This window comes from Lithobates pipiens, unplaced genomic scaffold (genome assembly GCF_037356315.1).
Source record: "Lithobates pipiens isolate NorthernLeopardFrog02 unplaced genomic scaffold, aLitPip1_a1.2 Scaffold_23, whole genome shotgun sequence".
NCBI lineage: Eukaryota > Metazoa > Chordata > Amphibia > Anura > Ranidae > Lithobates > Lithobates pipiens.
The window spans coordinates 63,322,076-63,340,375 of record NW_027507785.1 but is presented as its reverse complement, the minus strand read 5'-3'; positions in this window follow the sequence as shown (position 1 = coordinate 63,340,375).

Here is an 18,300-nt window from a genome sequence, read left to right as displayed (position 1 = left end):
ACTGTCCCTGATTTGGAGCAATGTTCCTCTGTCCCTCTTTCCTCCTCATTTGTCCCTCATTTTGGTCTGATCTATATAGTTATATGTAAAATAAACTTTATCTTTCAAAAAGTGTTTTCCAGCACTAAACCTTTCAATTTCTAAATTGCTGCATTTGTAGATTCCAAAAGCCAATATAAATGAACAGTAGTGGTAAAAAAAAAAAACACTTGTGGGTTGAACCAATCTTTTATTTTTTGTACAATTCTCCTTTAAGGGGGCGTGACAAGGGGTGTGTCCTATGCCTGCATACTTTTGCTGATAGGTGTCCCTCATTCCCATTTTAAAAAGTTGGGAGGTATGCTAAGCATAGCTCCCAAGTGTCCCTGATTTGGAGGGACTGTCTCTGTCCAGCGGCGCCCCGTCAATTAAGGGTGCACGGGCGCCGCCTCCCATATCCATCGCCGCTGCCGCCCCCTAGCCATGTGACCGGCCCCTTTTAGGACACTGCTTGCATGGATTTCAATGGGGGAGTGTGTTTTCTTGAAGCACCGATTAGAGCCAGAGCCTCTAATAGACTTCCAAATAGGGTGACCTTGGGGCGCAGAGCACTGCGCTACGAGCCCACCCAGATCTGTGACACTAGCAAACAAATATTCGCTATTCTTCCTCATTCTCTTCCCGGCCAATCAGAAAGCCCCTATTGGCCAGGGAGTCTTAGGACTCCCTGGCCAATCGTGTCTCAGGTCAAATCCTGTAGCTACTGGATCCTGTCCCCGCCCCAGCCGATTTTTCAATGAGCTATCCGATGCTGCCGCCCCCATCTCCACTAAGGGTAACAGGCAGTGAAGCCTTGCGGCTTAACATCCGGTTCCCTACTGCTCATGAGCGAAGTGTGCTGCTCTTTGTGAATGGCCCGGCGGTGGGGGAAGGAGGAGGGGGCAGAACTGGCGGTGCAAAATCAGCCAGAAGTGGGGGCAGGTACCGATCAAAACCAGGTACCCATTCCCCCCTGAAAGGTGCCAAATGTGGGGGGGGGGGGGAGAGAAGGCAAACAAGCGGAGCTCCGCTTTAAAGAGTAATTTAACTCCCCTATTGTTTTTTTTTCTTTCCTTGGGATGGACACAGTTCAGATACTCACCCACACAGCGGATCCAGCATTGTCTTGTTAAGATCCTCTTTTCAGCATCTGCTCCTGGGTCCCGCATCCCCATGTTTCCCTTTGACGTCATTATAAGGCTGCGCCGGCTCTTCCAAGTTTCTGGCGCAGCCTTCCGCTAAGCCCCCTCCATGCTCTATTAGTGAATGGAATGACGTGCAGGGCTCCTGGTGCCTCTTGGGGTATGAATGGCACATATCCCAGGAGGGCACCGGGTGTACCAACCTCATTCGGGTAGAGCAGGACAAAACTAATGCCGGCCATACACGGTTCGAATTTCGAAAGAATTTTCTTTCGAAAATTGTATCTAAGAATTTTCGTATGAATTTTGCACCATTAGTGGGCTGCAGCAACGGCCGATTTTTGTGCAGAAATCAAATTTGAGTAATCGGACATGCTGGAAATTTTTGGAAAAATTAACGATATTCTAATCAATGATGGGAGAATCATACGAGAAATTTAATAAGAAAAGAAAATTTACGGAGAGAAAAGAAGATTCCCGGCCACGAAAATTATTTGCTGTAGCAACATGAGGTGCAATTGAAGGCTTGGTCAGCCGAATTTCAAAAATCAATGGTGGTGCCATCGGATCACAAAAAAAACGAACTTTCTGATTTTGAAAAGAAAATTCGTTTGAAATTTGACCAATGGCCTGCATTAATCTTAGAAATAAAAAAAGCTTTTCAAAAATAAATACAATATATCTGCATGCAATGGCATGAAAATATAAAGCTAGAGTTTGAAAGATAATTTTTTACTGTAGTATTACATAGTCAGGTTGAAAAAAAAGACACCAGTCCATCTAGTTCAAAATGAAATAAAATGAAATAAATAAAATAAAATAATAAAAAATAATATCATACAATCCCATATACCCAATCCTATACCCACAGTTGATCCAGAGGAAGGCCAAAAAACCCCAGCAGAGCATGATCCGATTTGCTAAAGCAGGGGAAAAAATTCCTTCCTGATCCCAGAGAGTCAATCATATTTTCCCCCAGATCAACTTTACCTATAAATGTCAGTACCCAGTTATATTATGTACATTTAGGAATTAATCCAGGCCTTTCTTAAAGCAAGCTACTGAGCTGGCCAGAACCAACTCTGGAGGGAGTCTATTCTACATTTTCACAGATCTTACTATGAAGAAACCTTTCCATATTTGGAAATTAAATCTCTTTTCCTCTAGACTTAAAGAGTGTCCCCTTGTCCTTAGTGTTGACTGTAAAGTGAATAACTCAACACCACGTTCACCATATGGGCCCCTTTTATACAGTATTTTTACATGGTGATCGTAACCCCCCTTAATCTCCTCTTCTCAAGAGAGAATACATTCAGTTCCTCTAATCTTTCCTCATAGCTCAGCTCCTCCATACCTCTTATCAGTTTGGTTGCCCTTCTCTGCACTTTCTCCAGTTCCACGATATCCTTTTTGAGAAGTGGTGCCCAAAACTGAACAGATAAGGTCTTACTAATGATTTATACAAGGGCAACATGGTATCCCTCAGTCTGGAGTCCATACCTCTCTTAATACAAGAAAGGACTTTGCTCGGTTTGGAAACCACAGCTTGGCATTGCATGCCATTGTTGAGCTTATGATCTACCAAAGCCCCCAGATCCTTCTCCACTATGGATCCCCCCAGTTGTACTCCCCCTAGTATGTATGGTGCATGCATATTCTTAGCCTCCAAAGTGCATAACTTTACATTTATCAACATTAAAGCTCATCTGCCACAGTTCCCCAGTTAGTGCATTGAGGTCGGCTTGTAAATTGGAGACATCCTGTAAAGAAATGATTCCACTGCATAGCTTAGTGTCATCTGCAAAAACTGAAATATTACTTTTAACCCCAGACCCAATATCATTTATAAAAATGTATCAAAAAGTAAGGATCCAAGAAGAGAACCTTGGGGTTCACCACTGAGGGGTAATCGCCGTCAACCATCTCCCCCGGGGTAGGAGGAGGGGGGTGGGGCGTTGTTAGTTTGCCAAAAAAAAAATAAAAAATGTTTTGAGCACACTCCCAGTCACCATCTGGGCACCTCTCCCCAGGGATTGACCAGGGCTGAATGAATATTCAGCTGCTGATTATACTTTTTTCTGCCCACTAACTTCCAGAACATTTCTGGTCTAGCCAAGAGGAAGCAGTCAATTCTGCAGCCAGGGAAACATAGAACAGGCTAGAACAATCAATACAGCCACACCGATTACATTGAGTCAAAACTTAATTTACCTAATCCAATTACCTATCTAGGAGGGTGATACGTTACAATTTGAGGTCAGTTTTTCTTTGATAATGAAATCAATAATAAGATATCTATAAACAATTGCTACCAAATGAAGCATTTTGTCCTAAAAAAACAAAAAAAACAAACACAAGGTATAATTCACCTGGGGTGCCTGGGGATTTTGCATACTTTTACTGGGCACCAAGACAGAAAAATCAAGAAATGCCATTGCTGGCGACACCATCACTTGGGTTTGCAATGGCTGCAGATGTTGGACAGCCTGGGGGACCTCACCACGGGAGGTATTAAAGCCCAGTGCTCGATTCAGCCTCCCAGCAGTCAGACAAAACAGAAACATCCGCTCCTTTGGGTGGAGACCCAAAAAATCATCCTTTTCTCCTTGTGGTCCTCAGCAGGGAGGCAAGACTACGGCATTTAGAAAGCGCCCATGATTCCTCCTCACCTAAAGGTTTAATACAGATTGAAGCTATGGCACCCGGCGTCGTCAGAAAACACACGCGGGGAATTTTTTCTATTCCTAAACAGATTCAGCTTTCCGTTGCCGCGATCCGGCCCCGCAGCCATGCGTAACCCATTTTCGGCATCTTTTTTCCCCGCTGAGTGTATGGACTTCTAACGAGACCCTGATGGGAAGTCGGGTTTAAGACATTACTCTCAGCAGGTTATCTGATCTTTATTTGCCGAATGCATTCAGCTGTGTCCCTATCTCTAAACAATATGAGGAATGAAATGCACGGCACGCTCCATCACTTCAAGCTCATCTTGATTTGCGGAGACAATTACACGAGCCTTCCTCCAGCGGCCGACGTGCTCCGAGAGCTGCGCTGCACTCGGCCTCTGCAGGAGAGATTTTTTTTTAGAGTTTATTCGGGGCTAACCCTTTGCCTGCTGCCAGCAGTTCTGAGAAATATGGGTTCAACTGTATAGAAACCCTAATGCCGCGTACACACGATCAGAATTCCGGCCAGAAAAAGATCGATGAGAGCTTCTCATCGGAAAATGCGACCGTGTGTATGCTCCATCGGAATTTAGCTGTCCGAATTTCCGCCAGCCAAAAATTGATAGCGTGTTCTCAATTTTCCAGACGGAAAAACTTTCTATCGGTAATTCTGATCGTGTGTATGCAATACCGACACGCCAAAACTCACGCATGCTCAGATTCAACTACGAGACGGAAGCTATTGGCTACTGGCTATTGAACTTCCTTTTTCTAGCCCAGTCGTACATGTTGTCACCACGTTCTTGACGGTCGAAAGTTGGTGTGACCGTGTATATGCAAGACAGCTTGGGCGAAATCCAGTCGGAATTCAGTCGGGAAAACCATCAGAGCTTTTTCCAACCAAAATTCCGATCATCTGTACGCATCATAAAAAACTTCGGTATACTGAAGACATTTTGGACAATTTCATGCTCCCAACATTGTGGGAACAGTTTGGGGATGGCCCTTTCCTGTTCCAACATGACTGCGCACCAGTGCACAAAGAAAGGTCCAGAAGGACATGGATAAGCGAGTTTTGGGTGGAGGAACTTGACTGGTTTGACCTCAACCCGATAGAACTCCTTTGTAATGAATTAAAGCAAAGACTGCTTGTGATAGCATTAAGTTGAAAGAAAAAAAAAGAAAAATTAATGTACGGTGTAGGTAGAAAAAAAAAAAAAGGAAAGCATAAATGGTGATCACACCACATATTAAATAACAGAGCAGGAGCAATAATTCTACCACCAGACCTCCAGTGTAACTCTAAACTGGTAACCTATAAAGGCTACCAAAATAAAGAGGTTTTTAGGCGCCACTCCACAGGCATATATAATTTTAAAGCGTAACATGTTTGGTATCTATTAACTTGGTGTAGCATCGTCTGTTATGTTCTACCAAAAAATTGGGTATTATATTGTGTTTGTATTCACTAAAACTTGTTAAAGTATATTTTTTCTTGAAAATTTGCGTTGGGAAAAAAACGATACGTTATAATAGAAAAGACCAATAGGCCATAAAAATTCTACTAGTCGGCCGTTTGTCAAGTGTAATTTCCCTTTAAATGAGCTATTCCCCATCAAACGGTATTTAAAAAGAAAAAAATGTTTCGCATTGGTACATGTTTCCCATGGCAGTGTCCAGCTCCCAGTGCCCATCATTTGATTCAAGGGGTCCTAATGCCATGTTTAGCAACCAAAATACCAAGCCAGCAGGGAAAGGTCATTTACCAGCCGTCAATTTTAATGGAATTTTTGTTTTTCTTTGTATACCATTTGCTGCAGTACATCCTGCAAATCCTAAGAAGCTAATCCACAGCAATGATGTTGAACCAACGCTGAAGCCAGTGCATGTAGACAAGGAGTGGCACTCCAATTGAGCCCCCAACCCCTGTGCTAAGAAAGCCTCACTGGGATTATAAGAGGAAATGCCTGGGCATTTTTAATAAGAGCGGCATTATCTCCAGCATTTCAAACCTTCTTTTGATCTTTGCTTATCCTTTACAGCTTCATGTCAGCCCTTGAGAACAGGTCCACTTTAACACCCATAGCTCCAGAGATCCTTAGCCTCCAGCATACAGTAAATCTGGCACTGACCTTCAAATATATTGTCGTGCAGTTACCAGATGAAGGGAGAGCCTCCATATTGGATATATTTTTATATACTTGCAACTCGGGAGATGGTTGCCCATTTCATTCACCTGTGTGACAATTTATACATGTTCCGTAGTTCAGGTAGACTGTAAATTCTGGTTCTCACTCAGCAAGTTCAAGGAAATATTGATCCCTCTCTAGTGGGATCGATGCAATGTTACTATTGAAGGGTTCACACTGTAAAACACTTTCAGGGTCAACTTCAGAAAATTCCCCTTTATGGCAACAAGAAGCGGCATTGTGTGCGATGTTTTTCTTATGCTGCTTAACTAATAAGACTTACGTCTTACCGACTCTCATGGTCATTAAATCCTCCAAGGTGACAGTCATTTTATGTTACTGTTATATGTATTCTGTGATCATATTTCAAAAAAAAAAAGATACAGTATGCGTTTCCCATTTCTAGGTAGGTTTTATTTATAGGAAATTAGACATATAAAATGTGCTTGTGGTTGTACATTTAATCTTTTGGAGTGTTGCTCATAAGTGCCTATGAGAGTCCCCCTTTACACCCAGCAGTGCCCATCAGTTTCCCTTTAGATTTAGGAGTACCCAATGGAGCCCCCCCCCCCCTTACATCCAGAAGAGCCCATGAAAGTCCTTTTACAACCAGGAGTTTTATCTTAGGTCCAGGAGTGCCCATCAGAGTCACGGTTTACATCCAGGACTGACAATCAGAGACCCCTATACATCCATGAGTGCCCATGTGTGCCCCCCCCCCCTTAAATCCAGGAGTGCTTATTAGAGTTTCCTCTTAGGTCCAGATGTGCCCACAGTCCTCCCTTACATTCTAGAGTGTCCATTAGAGTCACCGTTTACATCCAAGAGTGACTATGAGAGACTCCGTACATCCAGGAGTGCCCATCAGAGTTTCCCCTTACATCCAGAAGTGTCAATGAGGTTCCCCCTATACATCCAAGAGTGCCTCCCCCCCTTACATCCAGGAGTGCTTATCAGAGATTTCTCTTAAATCCAGGTGTGCCCATCACCATACTTCCCAACTTTTTGTGATGGGAACGAGGGACACCTATTAGCAAAAGTATGTAGGCATAGGACACATCCCCTCTACGCTACCCACTATACCTTTATACTGGCTTTTGAAGCTTACAAATGCAGAAATTTAGAAACTGGATATGAAAGGTTTAGCACTGGGAAACACTTTTTTTTTAAAAAGATAAATAGTGCATTTTATATTTAACTATATAGATCAGACCAAAATGAGAGACAGATGAGGAGGAAAGAGGGACAGAGGGACTTTGTTCCAAATCAGGGACAGTCTCTTGAAATTAGGGACAGTTGGAAGCTATACATCAAAGTCACCCCTTACATTCAGGAATGTCCATAAGAGTCACCCTTTTCATCCAGGAGTGCCCATCAGAGAGCTCTAATGCCCTGTACACACGGTCAGAAATTCTCATGGAAAAAGTCCGATCGGATTATGTTGTCGGAAAATCCGACCGTGTGTGGGCTCTATCGGACTTTTTCCATTGGAATTTCCGATGCACAAAGTTTGAGTAGGATCTAAAATTTTCTGACAACAAAGTCCGATCGCATAAATTCCGATCGTGTATAGACAATTCCGACGGACAAAGTGCCACGCATGCTCAGAATAAACTAAGAGACAAAAGCTATTGGCTACTGGCCCGTTTATAGTCCCGACGTACGTGTTTGACGTCACCTCGTGCGGCCGTGACCGTGTGTATGCAACACAAGTTTCGGACAAAATCCATCTGAAAAAAATCAAACGGATTTTGTGATCGGAATGTCCGACCGTGTGTACAGGGCATCACACCCAGGAGAGCCCATCAGAGTTTCCCCTTATATCCAGGAGAGCCCATCAGAGTTTCCCCTTATATCCAGGAGAGCCCATCAGAGTTTCCCCTTATATCCAGGAGAGCCCATCAGAGTTACCCTTTATATCCAGGAGAGCCCATCAGAGTTTCCCCTTATATCCAGGAGAGCCCATCAGAGTTTCCCCTTACATCTAGGAGTGCTCATGAGAGTTTATCCTTACATCCAGGAGTGGACATCACAGACCCCTTACATCCAGGAGAGCCCATCAGAGTTTCCCCTTATATCCAGGAGAGCTCATCAGAGTTTCCCCTTACATCCAGGAGAGCCCATCAGAGTTTCCCCTTACATCCAGGAGTGGACATCACAGACCCCTTATATCCAGGAGAGCCCATCAGAGTTTCCCCTTATATCCAGGAGAGCCCATCAGAGTTACCCTTTATATCCAGGAGTGCTCATCAGAGTTTCTCCTTACATCCAGAAGTGGACATCAGAGACCCCTTACATACAGGTGTGCCCATCAGAGACCCCTTACATACAGGTGTGCCCATCAGAGACCCCTTACATACAGGTGAGCCCATCAGAGACCCCTTACATCCAGGTGAGCCCGTCCAGAGTTTCCCCTGACATCCAGGAGTGTCCAATTGATTCCCCCTTTACATCCTAGAGTGCCCATGATTGCCCCCCTTACATCAAGGAGGCCCCCCCCCACCATGACCTAAGAGTTTCCTCTTAGGTCATGGTGTCAGAGTCCCTCCTTACATCCAGGGATTGGGGGATAGTCATGGCTGGGTAGCTGGCAGTGGGTGCGCCAGTCTCCATATTACAATACACTGATCGCTTCCAGTAAACTGGGCCTCCTAGGTAAGGTTCTAGTATAGTGGTTGGGGAATCCCCGGCCACTTCAGTCAGGAACTGGCAAATTAAATGGCATGTTTTTTTTTTTTCTTTGGAAATGTTATGTTTACTTTAGTACATCATAGAAGAGTGTCACTTCACAGGAATCCCCTAAGCACGTTATTTGGAAGAATTGTGGATTTGTAATGTTGTCATTCAAACCTTTTTAAAGCACTGACCTCCACCGAGCGGTATTTTTTTAAAACATATTTTTTACATTTGTACATGACCTCAAAGCAGAGCCCAGCTCACCATTCCCTTTGTTTGACAATCCCTTGCTTACTAACAAATGGCCAAAACGGATTTGTAGAATTACCCCTCACTTATATTTCAATGGGACTCAAATTTGCAATGTTTTTTTTTTTTCAGTTTACTAACATCCCTCAAACTTAAAGTGGTTGTAAACCTCAGACATGAAATATGAACAAAACATATCCTTTTATAGTGTGTACTTGTCTCAATCCAGAGCACTGAGTGTTATATTTGTCTGTTGCTTTATTCCTCTGCTATCAGCATGAGTTAGTTCTGACAAGTCTTCCTGACACCAAGAGGAAAAAAAAGGTGACACGGAAGGAAGCTCCTTATCAGTGCGTCCGACCCACAATCTACATGCAGGGCACCAGTACCATGGATTTCAATAGGGTTTCTTTTTTATGAAGCACGTGATTAGAACCCGAGGCGCTAATTGGCTTAAAAAAAGGGTGGGCTCGGGGTGCAGAGAATATTCGCTATTGTCTTCCTGTTTTTCGTCCCGGCCAATCAGAAAACAGCCATATTGGCCGGGAGCAGGAGGGGAGGCGCCAAGGAGGAGATGCAGGGGGAACCCCCAAAGCTGCCCACGGCCTGGATGGGGTAAGTACAGGGCTGATGGACGAGCGAGCCAGCGTCGAGGCGGTTTAACTGATTGACTGCCCAAATGAATGGGGGGGGGGGTGGTCTGTTTGCTGTCCCCCCCCTCACCACAAAATAGAGCACCATCCGCCACTGTTGCTCGGGGAGCTTGGTTCCATGACAGAAGTGGCAAAGCTTCAATAGCTTGCAGTGAGGACCAGACACCCCAGGTATACGGTATTGGCAGTAGTCACACAAATGCCATTCTTGGCTAAACAGATATACCAAAGTTTCACAGACATTACCGGCCTATTCAAGAGGTCCTAATCTTCTCCCATTTCCTCTTCCTATTTATATAAATTTCATCCAATCAGGGACATCATAATCATCATCAATTAGAACATACAAAAACCTTGCTGGTATCTTTCATTATCTCCGCTGTATTGGACACTCTACCAGCTTTGATTATAATACATAATTCATTACATTTCTTTCATTGTATTTATAATCATTTCTTTCGTTTATCAATGCCTAATAATATCTCCATATTAAAACCTTCATAGAACCACTTGCCTACTGGGCACTTTTTTTTCACACAAATATAGCTTTATTTTGGTGATATTTAATCACCTCTGGGTTTTTATTTTTTGCTAAATAGAAAAAAATAAAAAAATAAAATAATAAAAAAAAAACTGAAAATTTTTTAATTTTTTTTTTTTTTTCACAGTTCGTTATAACATTTTGCAAACAGGTAATTTTTCTTCTTCACTGATGTGCGCTGATGGGCACATAAGATGGCACTGTTGGGTACTGATAGGTGACACTGATGGACACTGATAGGCTGCACTTATGGGCACTGATAGTGCCATTTTATCTGTGCCCATCAGTGCAACCTATCATTACCTACCAGTGCCATCTATCATTACCTACCAGTGCCATCTTATCTGTGCCCATCAGTGCAGCCTGGTAGGTAATGATAGGTGGCACTGATAGGCTGCACTTATGGGCACATAAGATGGCACTGGTGGGTAATGATAGTTGGCACTGATGGGCACTGATAGGTGGCACTAATGGGCACTGGTAGGTGACACTGATGAGGAGGCACTGATATGCATTGGTAGGTGACACTGATGAGGAGGCACTGATAGGCACTGATTGGCAGCACTGATGAGCATTGATTGGCAGCACTGGTAGGTACTGATTGGCAGCACTCATGGGCACAGATAAGATGGAACTGGTGGGTATTGATAGGTGGCAATTATGGTCACTGATAGGCAGCACCGATAGGTGACTGATGAGGAGGCACTGATGGGCACTGATTGGCAGCAGTGATGAGCATTGATTGGCAGTACTGGTAGGCACTGCTTGGAAGTACTGGTGGGCACTGATAGCAGCACTGATGGGACTGCACTGATAATCAGGGTCCTATTTATCAGTATACATGTCCCTTTAACACAAGCAAGTTATCAGCTCTCCTCTCCTCACACTGTCAGCATGAGGAAAGGAATGGCGATAATCAGCTTGTGTTTACATCGTGATCAGCTGTCATTGGATACAGCTGAACAAGTGGTAAATGGCTGCTGCGAATGGCCCTTTCCCTAATCTGTGATCAGCTAACACAGCTATCATGGGAGGACGTCATAGGACACCCTTCCAGAACTGGCCGACCGGACAGGAAATGGTTAACCCTCTCAATTCCAGCATATTTCTTAATTTTTAAAGAATTGTGGCAAAAAAATTAGATCACCTTGGGGTGTCTACTTTTCAAAAGGGATCATTCTGAGAGTGTTCACAATGTCCTGGCATTTTTATTTGATATGTTTTATTTAATATGTTGTATATAGTGAAAAAAAAGTTTAGTTAATAGATATCACCAAAAAAAAGCTCTGTCTCAAAAAAGACATTAAATTCCTTTGGGAGCAGTGTTACATCACTGAGTAATTGTTAAGCAAAGTATCACAGAACTGAAAACTGAAAAAAAAAGACATGGAAAGGAAGGGGGTGTAGCATGTTGGTATTGATGTGATAAAAGCTGAACTCCTAAATTCTGGGAGACGAAGGCGGGCATTCGGGCCATGTGACCACTGTGATTGGCTGTCACATGATCAGAAAGCTCTGGATCACACATATGCATTGGGAGCTTTCCAGTACCTGCCGGCTACCAAGCTGGGAGCATGCAGGGAGTGGGCCCTCACCCCGGTAAGTTGTTTTAACAGAGCCGCATATATGCAGGAAACCAGCATTTATGCCCACCCACTGAGTGGCCGCATATATACATACGGCCAAAATAAAGGGGTTGGTACAGCTCTGTAAACATTAATAAAATATTACATACATTTTTTTTTTTTAAAAGCAAGCAACGCAAGTTTCTTAATCTGACCTGGCATCGGCCTCCCTCAGTCCCTGTACAGTAGGGCTGGAGTCTGAGAGGAAGAAGCAGCACAAGGAGCCAAGAAGCATGCTGATGGGAAGAGAGAGCAGAGTGAAAGAAAGAAGATCTCGCCACTGTGCTACTTCTTCATTCACTGTCCAGCCACGGACTGGGGGTGGGTCTAGGACAACCTGGGATTAGAAGAAGTGGGTTGAATGATGCTAGGTATATCGAGACGTCAGATTGTGACGAAACGCACGTAGGGAGGTTGACGTGTTGACATCATCGTGCTTTACTCAGTGGACAGGTGTTCGCTTGCTGGCCGGCTGTATTTTATGATCGTTTTTATCTTCCATTGTGTAAGTGTAATCTTTTAAACCCATTAGATCCTTTTGGTACGTTTTACACTAGGGAGCATTTCTTTATATTTTTCAGTAGCGCCTGTCCTCTTCCCTTGGTATTTGATGCTCTTATCTCCCAGACTATTTGGTGCTCAGTCCAAGCCTCTTCCCATCACTATCTGTGGATTATCAACTTCTTTTTGGATAAAGGCCCTGGCTGGGTATTTAGCCGCAGGCTCCTAAAAGCTTGCCTTCTGGTAAGCCTGCATTTTATGTGGTGGAGGTGCACTGTCGTCAAGAGGTGTCATATCACAAGAACCTACATTTATGCGCTATTCATGGACGGTTCATGTATTGCCATCACTCATGTTTTTTTGTGTATTTTAATTCACACACATTCACTGTTTTCAACTATTTATTCTTTATCCACTTTTTTTATAGTGCTGCTACTTTGTATTATGCTGCTAGGTATCAGGCTGAGGACATCTAGTGGCAGAAAAAAAAAGTACAGAGAGGGGAAAGCTCTGTGTTAAAGGTGAATATTGCAGCAAAATCTAATTTTATTTATTTTTATATTTTTTATTTGGAGTTCTGCTTTAAATAAAATAACCGCCCAAAAAAATGAAAACTTGCACAGAGAGCAGAGGTAGAGTTTGTCGGCAGAGCTGGATAAAATGCTGTGACAAAGCGGAGAGCGCCGATTCTTCCAAGCCAGGGAGGGATGTTAAAATATTTTGACAGTGCATGGAAGAGACGGTGGAAGTTAATGAAGTGTTGGAGCCAGTGAGGGAAGTGAATCTCTTTTATTTATGCATGAAAGTTACTGATTAGCCTCGACTTTAGATCAGTCCTATAATGAGGGCTCAGCTGGTGGTACCTAGGAAAGAGAATCGCTCCCACTGGACGATTATGGAAGAGAGAATTTGGCGGTGACATCCTCATCAAACACGCCGCGGCGGGCAGAGAGATGGACCCCCTGTTGTTTTTTTTATACATCTTAAAGAGCCCTGTTTTAGCTTGGAGATGCCCCAGCGGGGTCGCTCAGTTATTCCTCTTTTGGATTCCCGGTGCTCCAATGTACCCCAAACGCCCCACCCCCACCTCCCCATTTCCTATTTAGTTCCTTATCCCCCTGCTTGCACAGTCATTCTGCAGCTGTAATCCATCCTTATTCTAACAGGAACGATGACCGTGCATTTCAAGTGGTTTCCTCCCATCCTTCCTTCCTTCAGAACGTCAATGCAGCAAAATGGAGATGGTATTTATATTGTGGGTTTAGCACCAAGACTCCAGCAAGAGTCTGCTGTTTGCCGGTTGGTCCGGCACTTACCCCACCTAGGCGGGTAGCGGGTGGCAGGACTTCGTGTCCTTTCATGCCATCGGCGGCTTCCAGTGTGCAGCTCCTCCCCTCCTCCTAGGCGTCCAATAGGATCACCTGTCCTTTCAGCCAATTGGGTGACGGTTGTCAACCCACTTCCTGATTGTCCAGGAGGAGGATATTAATTCGCTGTTGTAACACACCTGGTTAGGCTGTGAGTGCATTCTCTGCGCCCCGAGCCCACCCTACAGTGGGTGCCGCCGAAATTGTTCCCCCGAAATGCCATGATACGTGAGAACAAGGCAAAAAATATGTCAGGAAGATCTCAACTTTCGAGTCGAGAGAGGAGGCCAGTAGGTGGCTCATTCTGCAAATGAAATACCACTTTAGGACGATTGACTTTTTGAAGCTCAACTTCAATAAAAGTAACAAGCCTCCATTGCAGTGGGGTTGTCCCTGCAAGGGTTTTTTTGGGTCCATAGGCATGAACGGGCAGTTAACCCTTGCAGAAAGGGGCAGCTGTACACATTTCACTAGCACCAGTTCTCAGGTTGGAGACCATTAGAAAGGATGTGGTTGCAACTAGGGATGAGCTAAACACCCCCCGGTTCGGTTCGCACCAGAACCTGCGAACGGACCGAAAGCTTGCACGAACGTTAGAACCCTATTAATTACAATGGACGCGAACGTTCGAAATCTAAAGTGCTAATTATAAACGGCCAATATGCATGTTATTGTCCTAAAAAGGGTTTGGGGACCCGGGTCCTGCCCCAGGGGACATGTATCAATGCAAAAAGAAGTTTTAAAAACTGATGTCTTTTCTGGAGCAGTCATTTTAATGATGCATAAAGTGAAAAAAAAAAAGTGAAATATTACTTAAAATATTGTACTTGGTGGGGGGGGGGAGGGGGGTCTAAAAGTATGCCTGTGAAGTGGCATGTGTTTCCCATGTTTAGAACAGTCCCTGCACAAAATGACATTTGTAAAGGAAAAAAAGCCATTTAAAAACTGCTTGCGGCTTTAATGCAATGTATTGTCCTGGCAATATGGATGAAAATCTTGGAGAAAAATGGCATGGCTACCCCATCACCCCCCTACCCCAGCCCATTACCAGCCCCTTTGAGTCTTGTATGGATATTAAGGGGAACCCCGCACCCAAAATATGTTATGTTAATGTTAGGCAGACGCCTGTGTTGCACAAATGAACTACACAACACCAGCAATGAGGGGGTAGATTCAGGTGCATGCTGTGCAGGAGGCACACTACACCCACTGTAACAGCGCTAGGTTAGGAAGCAAAGCAAAGCTGACACTGTCCCTGCCTATCAATCTCTCTATGAACGCCGCAACACACTACACAAGGCTGCCGCGCTGGCGGCCTTATATAGTGTGGGGCGTGTACTAAACCCCCTGAGCTATAATTGGCCACAGGCCTCCAACCTGTGCTTGGCCAATCATCAGCCAGCAATGCACTGCGACTGGCGATTTCTCCCTCTGTTTATATTTAATAAAATTTATATTTGAAAAAAAAAAAGGGGGGGGGGGGCAGATGCACTGCAAAGGAGGTTATTTACTTTCCCTGGGGTTTAACTTTAAAACATATATTTAAAGAGGAACCTAAAGCCACGTACACACGAGCGGACTGTATGGCCAACTTAGTCCGTCAGACAATCCGACGGACAGTCCGTCATACTTTCGAATGAACGGACTTGACCACACACGGATGAACAACAGTCCGTCGAAAGCTTGCGCGATGACGTGTACAGCACGTACGACGGGACTAGAAATAGGAGGTCCAAGACACAGCAATGCAACCTTCCGCCGTGTAAATCCTTTGAGCATGCGCCATACTTAGTCCGTCGAACTAGCCTACTCACGAGCGGACTGTCCGCTGAAACCAAAGTTGTACGGACAATATTACGGAAATTCCGAAATACTTAGTCCGCCAGACTGCACGCTGAAAAAGTCCGCTGAAGCCCACACACGAGCGGACTGTGCGCTGAAATGTGTTTAGACGGACTAAGTTGGCCAGACAGTCCGCCCGTGTGTACGCGGCCTTAGTTGTTTTGCTTTATATACTGTATATGCTATAAATACTATAGCTCCAACCTAAAAATCAGGAACTTACGGGTGCTATCTTCCTGTTCTTCTTAGCGCTGCAGTTCCCGGCACCACCATCTTGGATATAAGAGACGGCTGTGGCTCCAAAATAAATATGCAGGAAGATAAACTTTAACCACTCGACCTCTGGAAAGTTTTACCCCCAAGTAAAAAAAAAAAAAGCCATAAAAATATCCCCTATTTTGTAGACAATATGACCTTTGCGCAAACCAATTAATATACCTTTATTGGGATTTTTTTTACCAAAGATAGTTAGCAGAACACATATTGGCCTAAATTGATGAAGAAATTTGGAATTTTTTTCAAATTTTATTGGACATGCAGAAAGTAAAAAAAATTGTCTTTTTTTTTTACATACATTTTTCATTTATAGCACAAAAAATAAAAACCGCAGAGGTGATCAAAAACTAGACTTGTGCACAATGGAAAATTTCGTTTAGTTTCGGTTCGTTGTCATTCGTAAAATACATAATTTCGTTCTGTTATATTCGTTATGTTACGTTAATACGTTTTCGGATAATTCGTTATTATTCGTAGAGTGTCGAATTCATTCGTTCGTATTCGTTGAAATTCGATATTTATGTATGTATAGACATTCGTAGTGATTCGTAGTGATTCGTAGTTTGGAAAGTCGTTTGTTTATTGAATCTTTTAACACACACAATGAAAACGTCTCTTCTCCTCGGCTCAAATACAATACAACACCCTTCTAACTCAGTTCTCAGGAATGCACTTTGCCAGTAATCCAACCTCTGACACAAAATTAATTAGCTGATTGGACTATAAGATTTACTTTGAGCTGACCTTTTGTTTCATTGGATCTTTAAAGAATTACCAAATTCATTTGAATTCATTCGTTATATTTCTTTCGTATTCGTTGTTATTCGTTATCTTTTTATTCGGACATTCGGATGCATCCGAATGTCCGAAAGATGCAAAATTCGGCCGAATTTAGATTTGTTACGAAACGAATTGCACAAGCCTATCAAAAACCACCAAAAGAAAGCTCTATTTGTGGGAGTAAAAGGACATCAATTTTATTTGGGTACATCATCGCACAACCGCGCAATTGTCAGTTAAATTAACGCAGTGCTGTACAGTAAAACCTTGGTTTGAGAGTAACTTGGTTTGTGAGAGTTTTGCAAGACAAGCAACATTTTTTTAATAAAATTTTGACTTGATATAGATGTCTTGATATAGAAGTAGCGTCACGTCACATCTGAGAATAAAGGAGAAGAGAGGCGCCTCTAAGTGTAGCAATATGGTTGCATTTAATGAAGGTACAACATTTAGCAACACATTGCTACACTTAGAGGCGCCTCTCTTGTCATTAATACTCTATAGTGGATTTTGCTTATAATCCCCTTGTGGAGGCTTCCATTTGTGGATGGACATTTTATGGTTACACAGCCTGTCACATTGCTATAATCTTTTTATATGGACTATAAACTGCAGGACCTATGAATAAATGGCTGTGGAACGAATCATTTGAGTTTCCATTATTTCTTATGGGGAAATTTGCTTTGATATACAAGTGCTTTGGATTACAAGTATGTTTCTGCTATGAATTATGCTCACAATCCAAGGTCTTACTGTATTGCGAAAAAAATGGCCTGTCATTAAGGGAGCAAAACCTTCTGGGGATGAAGTGGTTAAATAATCTCTTTTTTTGCATAATTCTCCTTTGGGGGCGTGGCAGGGTGGGTGTTCTATGCCTACATACTTTTGCTAATAGGCGTCCCTCGTTCCCATTTTCAAAAAGTTACCGGGTGTGCAACAGTACAGTTCAGTGGGTAGTGCCAACATTACAGAACACTCTGTAAGGCAACGGTCTTGCTGAGAGGCGTGGCCAATCATCAGCTCTGCCAGCTCAAAGCACCGCAGGGTGAGAGCAGAAAGCAGCATTTTCATGATTTATAATGTACCACAAATTATAACCTGCTAGAGTACAGTATAAGGAGATAAAAAGGTGTGATGCTTCAAATAGACTATAGCAGTTCATTTGTTATTAACCATCATTTATTTTAGATATTTTGACTGTTCAGTAATTGGGCATACTTCTTCTAGTGAGCGTGCAATGCAGCATGGTAGATAACGTAATGTAATAATATATCATTGTTATCATCAACCTTAGAATTTCCTTTCACTCAGAAATAACATTACAAGGTCATAAGATAAGATCCCTTTTCAACACATCGCTTGCTGTATCTGACACCTAATTTTCAACACCTTTGACACCATAACAGATATACATGCATAAATATTTTATAAGCAGGAAAATGTTGCCATGGCGATGCCTGGAAAAAGATATACATATATATATATATATATATATATATATATATATATATATATATATATATATAATATCTAGGAAATATATGTTTGATATTATAGATAGATAATAAATATATATATTTTATCTATCTTTAAGATTAACCATATATTTCATATATATATATATATATATATATATATAATTTATTATCTATAATATCAACCATATATTTCCTGGATATAAGAAAAATAAATAAATTATATACATACATATATATATTTTTTTTTATTATCTAGGGAATATATGGTTGATAATATATATATATATATAGCAACGT